Source organism: Sus scrofa, chromosome 1 (assembly GCF_054392235.1).
Source record: "Sus scrofa isolate SSC_HxYL_T2T_F1_AM1 chromosome 1, Sscrofa_HxYL_maternal_Yorkshire_Landrace_v2.0, whole genome shotgun sequence".
NCBI lineage: Eukaryota > Metazoa > Chordata > Mammalia > Artiodactyla > Suidae > Sus > Sus scrofa.
Window position 1 is genome coordinate 287,040,711 of NC_139383.1, and position 7,242 is coordinate 287,047,952.

At 61.1% G+C, this 7,242-nt stretch overlaps 1 long non-coding RNA gene across 1 annotated transcript; it reads right to left on the reverse strand.

Annotated features, from left to right (window-relative positions):
* Positions 1 to 462: 462 nt before the first annotated feature.
* LOC146407329 (uncharacterized) lies at positions 463 to 6,346 on the reverse strand. Its single transcript, XR_014842279.1, has 2 exons — positions 6,026 to 6,346; positions 463 to 5,221 (listed from the first exon to the last, which is right to left on the reverse strand). It is a non-coding gene; the product is annotated as an uncharacterized LOC146407329 (long non-coding RNA).
* Positions 6,347 to 7,242: the final 896 nt, after the last annotated feature.

Below are 7,242 nucleotides of genomic sequence, written 5' to 3' on the forward strand. Positions count from 1 at the left end.
TCCCGTCCCCCACCCAGCTTGAAGGCCAAGGGTGCAGGTTAGATGCGCCGCGTGCCTGGCTTCCCTCCTGCCGCCCTGCCACCCTCACTGGGCTCAGACTCTGCCTGGTCACTTCTGTGGTGTGCCCGCTCGGACTGCCCCTTGCATCCTGCTGCCTCCGCCCACACTGTCCTTCTGCCGTCATGACTCTTTCACACCCAGAACCCTGTCCCCACGCCCCTCTGGTGGTCACCTCTCTCCTCCGCTCCCCCTACTCAGAGGCCCCTCGCAGCCCCCCGGCCCATCCCAGTTGGCCCAGGACCCCTCCCCTTGAGCTGGGCGGCTCCTCCTCCAAGGGTGACGTCCGTGTGCCCCTCATCCTCCTCTGACTGGCCTGGCCGTCCCCTTCCTTCCTCCACACGGCCTCCGGGACCCCTCCCCACCAGGACCCCTGCCCGCCTCCGTCCCCTGCGGGCTGTGGGGTCTTCCCTCGGATGTGCCCACACTTGGAGGCATCGTCCAGGCCACCACCTCTAGTCCCATCTCTGGGCCCTAGGACCCCACACGTGCACTGGGGTGTCTGTGGGCGCCTCCAACCCAGCTCGTCCAACCGGCAGTCTCGCCCCCCCGCTGGCCTGCGGCCCCCAACCAGCTTCCCCCACTGCCCCGGCTCCGAGGGCGGCCCCTGGCTCCCGGATGGGAGAAGGCAGAGGAGGGAGAGAGCGTGTCTGCCGGCTCTGGATCCAGCAAGGGCGGGGCGGGCTCCCAGCAGGCGGGGGCTTGGCTTCGACCTCAGGAACACCTGTCGCTGAGGTGTCTCTCCAGGACACACGTCGCCCTGGGGTCCATGGAGCCTCAGGCCCGGGCCGTGTGGGGGGCTGGGGATGACCCTCCCTCCAGTTCAGTGTCCTGGGAGAGGTGGGGCACAGGCCGGGTCCCTTTCCAAGCTGCGACGAGGGACCCACGGGGCCCGGCTCAGGGGCCGGGGGTGACGCTTGAGACTCCAGCGCCACGTCCTGAAGGCCGCCTGTTAGTTCACCTGCTGAAAAGGCCATCGGTCACCCGGCAGCTTCAAGGCTGCGGACCGTAACTGAGCCGATGACGCAGCCCCAGCTCCCCTGGGGCAGGGTGGCCGGGTCGCAGCTGTGCTCCAGTTTCACCGTCAGAGACCCCGGGCCTGGCGGGTCGGTGTCAGGTGTCTCCCCCTTCCTCGGGGAGATCCAGGGCCCGGAAGGAGTGACCCGCTGACAGTCTCGCCCCCGGTTGCGGACCTGGTGCCTTTCTAGGGCACCTCTATGGGCTCCGCGGCGAGCTTTGGAACAGGGGCAAGTTTTAGTGTTTAGTTCTGGGGAAAAAAAGAAAACAGATTCAGTATACAAAAAAATAGAATAGGAAGAACAGAGCGAACATTTTTTCACTTAGAGAAAATCAGTTCTATCGTCCAGAGACCCCAACATTTCAAAGTGCATCTTTCTGCCTTTCCCGTGTGTGTGTGTGTGTGATGTATCCTTATTTATTTATTTCTGCTTTGGAAATAATTCACTTGCATTTTTTTAGATTACAGGTGTTCACGATATTACGCATCTGTCTTTGGTTTATGTCACCAAATGATCATCTCTAGGTCCATCCAGTTGGCTGCAAATGGCATTAGTTCATCCTTTTTCACAGCTGAGTAATATTCCATTGTGTGTATGGACCACATCTTCTTCATCCACTCCTCTGTGAGTGGACATTTAGGTTGCTTCCAGGTCTTTGGCAATTGTGAGCAGTGCTGCAGTGAACCTTGGGGCGTGAGTATTTTTTTTGAATTATGGCTTTCTCTGGACATATGCCCAGGAGTGGGATTGCTGGATCATATGGTGGTTTATAAGTACCTTTTTAAGGACCCTCCACACTGCTCTCCACAGTGACTGCACCGATTTGCGTTCGCCCCCAAAGTGTAGGAGGTTCCCTTTCCTCCATACCCTCTCCAGCACCTGTCCCTTGTAGTCTTTGCGTATTTAAATATCAGGATCACACGGTTCTATCGTCTCTGTCCGGTTTTTCTCCGTAGCCATCATGAGCTCCTCCACCACAGACCACGCGGGATCATCCTATGCAAAAACTTTGTAATTTATGCCCCAACCTCAACCCTTGAAACATTTTGACAGTTTTTGCCGTAACAAACACCAGCATGGGGACACAGGCCCGTGGGGACCCAGGCCTCGGAGGGAGGAGGCCGGAAGTGAGGTGACCAGGTCCTCGGGTGCCTGCATCTGACTGCGTGAAAGTCACCCCGTTTCCTCCCAGGACACCAGGCGGGGAGACGGGGGGGCCTTTTCTCTCCTCCGTGTTAATTTCAGGCACTCACGGAACCATCGCTGCCCCTTCGTTGGGGGGAGGACATGGCTGTTTTCTTATCACTTTTAACTTTTGATTTCCGTGAAGTGACACACTTCGAAACGCCTGTTGACTCTGCGTGAATCGGTGTTCACGTCCTTCGCCCGATTTCCCCCTAAAGGGCGGGGGAGGGGGTGGTAAGGCGTCTTTGTCACGGACGCCTGAGAGCCTTCACCAGCGACCGCCAGTCTCTTCCGGCCCCACATGCAGCAAGTAGTTCCCTTCCACGTTCGTCTTTTGTCCTTTGCTTTGTCGGCCACTTGTCTCTCGTGCTGGAACGTCACGTTTTTCGGGAGCCACTCAAGTCACTCCTTCCCGGACAGTGGTCACGTGGGAAGCGTGGGGGGCTGCTCGCTGGGGTTCAAGGCGGCGCTACTGGGGGCTTTCCTCCGGGGGGGGGGCAGGGGGGGAAGTGCACCAGGCCATCGACCTCTTCCTGGAAATGCATTCCGTGGTGGGACAGCTTGGGGTCATCGCTTTTGGCTCCTGTCCACCTAAACAGGACATTCTGTGCGGTAACAGAGATTACGCTGTGTTTGTTTGCTGGAGAAGCAAAGCCATGGGAGCGGGTGTGCGAGCGTGTGTGCATGTGTGTGAGGAGAAGGGACACGACTTACCCAATTAGCGGTTTAAAAAACGCCTTTGGGCCACATCCTTAAAAATCCACTTCCTTTGCGGGGCAGAGTGCAGGGGGGCTGGGCCCGCGCTGAGCCCTCTGCCCTCCCGAGTCACGCGCCACATGTCACGGAAGGGACCTTCTGCGGGGGAGGCAGCAGGCAAGAAGAGAGCTGGCCCAGGACAGCACAGGGGTGTCCGCGGCGGCCAGGACCCGAGGACGCCCAGGCTCGTGCTTCTTCTCAGCTCCCGGGCTCCCCAGAGGCAGGCGGGGACAGATGTCCTGGAGCCAAGTCCAGACAGGGTGTGCCCTCCCCATCCGTGAGAAGCAGGCAGACTCTGTTTCCAGCACCTTCCGTCCAGGTGGGGGGAGGTCATGTTTGCTCTGTACCGGGCCTGCTTGGCCCACAGGCTTCCACGCGATGCTCTAGGTGGGGCGCTGCCGACGTTTCCCCTCAGACCCACTTTGCAGATGGGGAAGCTGAGGTCTGGCAATGGGGCCCAGGTCCCCAAAGTCACAGAGCCCGAGGGAGGTCTCAGTGAGACTGGACACCCCCACCCCGGTTCTGCGGGGTCACCTCTGCCTCCTCGCCGGGCTGTGGGGGAAACGCACTGCCTCCCGTCTCGGCTGTGGTCAGGCTCACGGCTCCAGGATGTGCCTCCAGGAGAAGGGGTGGCCCCCTCAGTGTCGGGGCGAGAAGGCCAGGGTCCAGTCAGGTGGTGAGAGCAGTGGGTGCCCGATGCTGGTGACCACGGAAGAGACAGGGTGGAATTGGTTTCCTGCTGTGATGGCTTTTCGTGTCAGTGGTGCTCACGAGGCTCCTGGCTTGGGAGACGGGGGGACATGGGGTGGCAGGTGATTTAACACTCTCGTCACGAGCCTGGTGGGGCAAGTACCCACCTCCCAGATGTAAACCCCCAGCCCACCGGGAAGCGGTCAGCCGGCCACCCTCCCAAGGACGCCCTGGAGACCCCCCCCCCCCGCAGGTCCCTGCCGTCTCCCTGGTGACGAGGATGCCAGCCGAGCACCGGGTCCCTGGGACCAGGGCCTTGGAACAGAGCGCTGGCCCTGGCGTCCTGAGGCCTGGTGTCCAGTCCCGGCTGTCCTTCTCGGCTCGGCCTCCATGTCCTCCGTCTCCGTCAGGGAGAAGCAGGCAACTCTGTGTCAGCCCTTGTCATGTGCCACCCCTGCTTCTCCCAGGCCCCGGGAAAGAGGTCAACTGATGCGCCTGGAACCACGGCAGAGTCTGCGCCCCGGGTTCCCGATCCCGGACGAAGGCGCGCCCTCTGGCTTCACACCTGCATGTCTCCGATGGGTGTTGGGGGGCTCCGAGACCCCAGGGCCTGCCACACTTCCACCAGCGCAGCCAGCCACCGGGCAGCTCCCGGCCGGCCCAGAGACCTGCCACGGGGATTCAGGGGGTGCTGCGCAGAGGCCCCGGGAAGCCCAGTGTGGGGCTCCGGTCCCGTTCACCCACCCACGCAGTCATCCTGATCCCAGGTCCCGTCTGCCTTGGCCATGGGGCCACATGGGGACCACTCAGCGCTGAGGGCCCTGGGGGCGGGGGGGGGGTAGACGCAGCCAGGGGGCGGTGGGAGGAAAAAGGTCACCCCAGGGGAGTTCCCGTCATGGCGCAGTGGTTAACGAATCCGACTAGGAACCATGAGGTTGCGGGTTCGGTCCCTGCCCTTGCTCAGTGGGTTAAGGATCCGGCGTTGCCGTGAGCTGTGGTGTAGGTTGCAGACGCGGCTCGGATCCCGCGTAGCTGTGGCTCTGGTGTAGGCCGGTGGCTACAGCTCCGATTCAACCCCTAGCCTGGGAACCTCCATATGCCGCGGGAGCGGCCCAAGAAATAGCAACAATAACAACAACAACAACCAAAAAGACAAAAGACAAAAAAAAAAAAAAAAAAAAAGGTCACCCCAAAATCCTTCGGGGCAGAGCTGGTCCTGACGGCCAGCTGGTTCCAGAGGGTTCCAGAGCCCAGGGGTCCCCGACACACGCGGCAGGGCAGGGGTCGGGGGACAGGACCCCGGCCCGTCTCCCGAGCTTTCAGGCCCTTGGGAGTGTTTGATTCCCCCGCCGCCTCCGGGTCCAATGAATCAATAGACGCGTTCTCTGGTGGCACAGCTCTGCGAGCCCCGCGGGCTCCGGTAAGATCGACGACCACAAAGATCAGGTTCTCGGGCTGCGCCTCCGCAACCACGGCGCTTTTCAGATTGAACTGCTACTGTGCGCCTGGTGGAACTGAAGGGAGAGAACGGGAAGATTTGTGACTGCGCGAGACCTGCGGTTTCCCCCTCGGCTTTGGGGGGAGGGGGGAGGGGGAGAGGGAGGGGCCAGCTGGGGGAGGGGAGCCCAGCGGGCGGAGGTGGGCGGGGTCGCGGGATCTCCGGAGGTCCTTTTCTCAGCAGTCTGCGGGGATGTGGGGTGGCTGCGGAGGGGGCGCCCTGGCCTGGCAGCTGCAGCCGCTGGCGGGGTGGCCTGGACCCTGGCCCTGGGCTCCCCAGTCCCTCCCTCCCTCCTGCACCCCCTGCAGAGCGACCCTTTGGACCAGGAGGCCAGGCATCTCAGGGAGGCAGGGATCCATCATCCAGCCCCGGGAAGCCCGGCCCCACAGGCAGTGGGGCACAGGTCCGGAGCCCAGGAAGCGGCTTCACACAGTCGCCCCTTCGCTGTGACCAGGGCGTGTCTGGCGCCCTCTCAGGCACGTCCCACACCCGGGGCGTCTCCCTTGGGCCTGGCCCCCAGCCTGGCACAAGCACAGTCAGCTCCCCTGGCTGCCTCCGAGCCTCTGGGCACCTCAGCCCTGGAGTGGAGGCACCATGAGACCCGGAATTGGTGTCACAACCATGATTTCAAAAACATTTCTTACAGTTTATCCAGCGGCTTTAAAAAAAAATTAAACCAAATATGATTTTAAATTTCTAGTAGCCACATGAAAGAATAAAGATATCGCAGAAGTGTTCCTACACTTCCTACCCTTGAAAGTCAACTAGACTTCAATAAACCTTGAAAAGGAGCTCCCGTCGTGGCTCAGCGGTAACCAACCTGACTAGGATCCAGGAGGATGCGGGTTCGATCCCTGGCCTCGCTCAGTGGGTGGGGGATCCAGTGGTACCGCGAGCTGTGGTGTAGGTCGCAGAGGCGGTTCGGATCCTGCGTTGCGGTGGCTGTGGTGTAGGCCGCCGGCTATAGCTCAGATCTGCCCCCAACCCGAGAACTTCCACATGCTGCGGGCGCGGCCATAAAAAGACAAAAACGAAACAAAGCAAAACACCCTAAAAAAAAAAAAGAAAACAGGGAAATTAGCTTCAGTAATATATGTTTTATGTAACTTCATGTACCCCATGCAGAAGCATCTCAACACGGAATGAGCAGAAGCAGTGACTGTGTTTATTGTTCGGGCTGCGGTGAGGGATCTGCTTTATATCACATGCAGCATCCTACTGGCCCGTTGCAGGTGCTCGTTGGCCAGTGAGGCGAGTGGGCTGAGGTGGGTGGTGTGGCTCTGGACCACCACGGCCTTGGCCTTCCAGGGCGGGCACCTGGTTTAGACCTGGTGACAAGAAGTCGGGGGGCTGGGGGTCCCCCTCAGGGATGAGGGGCCGGCACAGCACCTGGCGTGGGGGGAGGGGCGTCTCCATTGTCAAGGGAGGCTGTGCAGAAGGGGAGCCCCAAGTTCAAGACCAGGGCCCACGGTCAGCTCCAGGCTGGGCCCCTGCGCTCCATCCCCAAGGGCCCTGGAGCCTTTGAGGGCGGGCTGTTGGGGATTATTATTATTTTTGCTGTTGTTATTATCCCTCTCCCCTGTTGGAGTGTGGTGGTGGCGGCTCTGCTGGGGACAGAACCAGCGTCTCCTTTCCGTCACCTGCCGAGTGTGTGGCCCAGTCCTCGGAGTGGGTGGGGGTTGCAGGAGGCCCAGTCGCCTGGGCCATCATGGACCCCACGTGGCCCTTGCTGGTTCTCCCCTGCGTCAGCTCCTTGTGGCCCCCAGTGCCCTTCGTCCTCCAGACCCTGACAGGTGACCCCCCCCCAACCCTGGCCTCCAGGGATCTCGTCCGTCTTCACAAGGCGGACTTCCGCTGTCCCGTCAGGACCTGGCTTCCTAACAATTTGGCGACCTGTACAGAAGGCTTGCTATGCCCTGGACGCTGGGGTCACCTGGGGGGGCCCCGACGCCAAAGCTTGCAGTCATGGGGTCCTGCCTTCCTCCTGGAGGCGTTTTTCTGCTGACAGAGAGGTGCCCCCACCCTGGGTTCCCACGG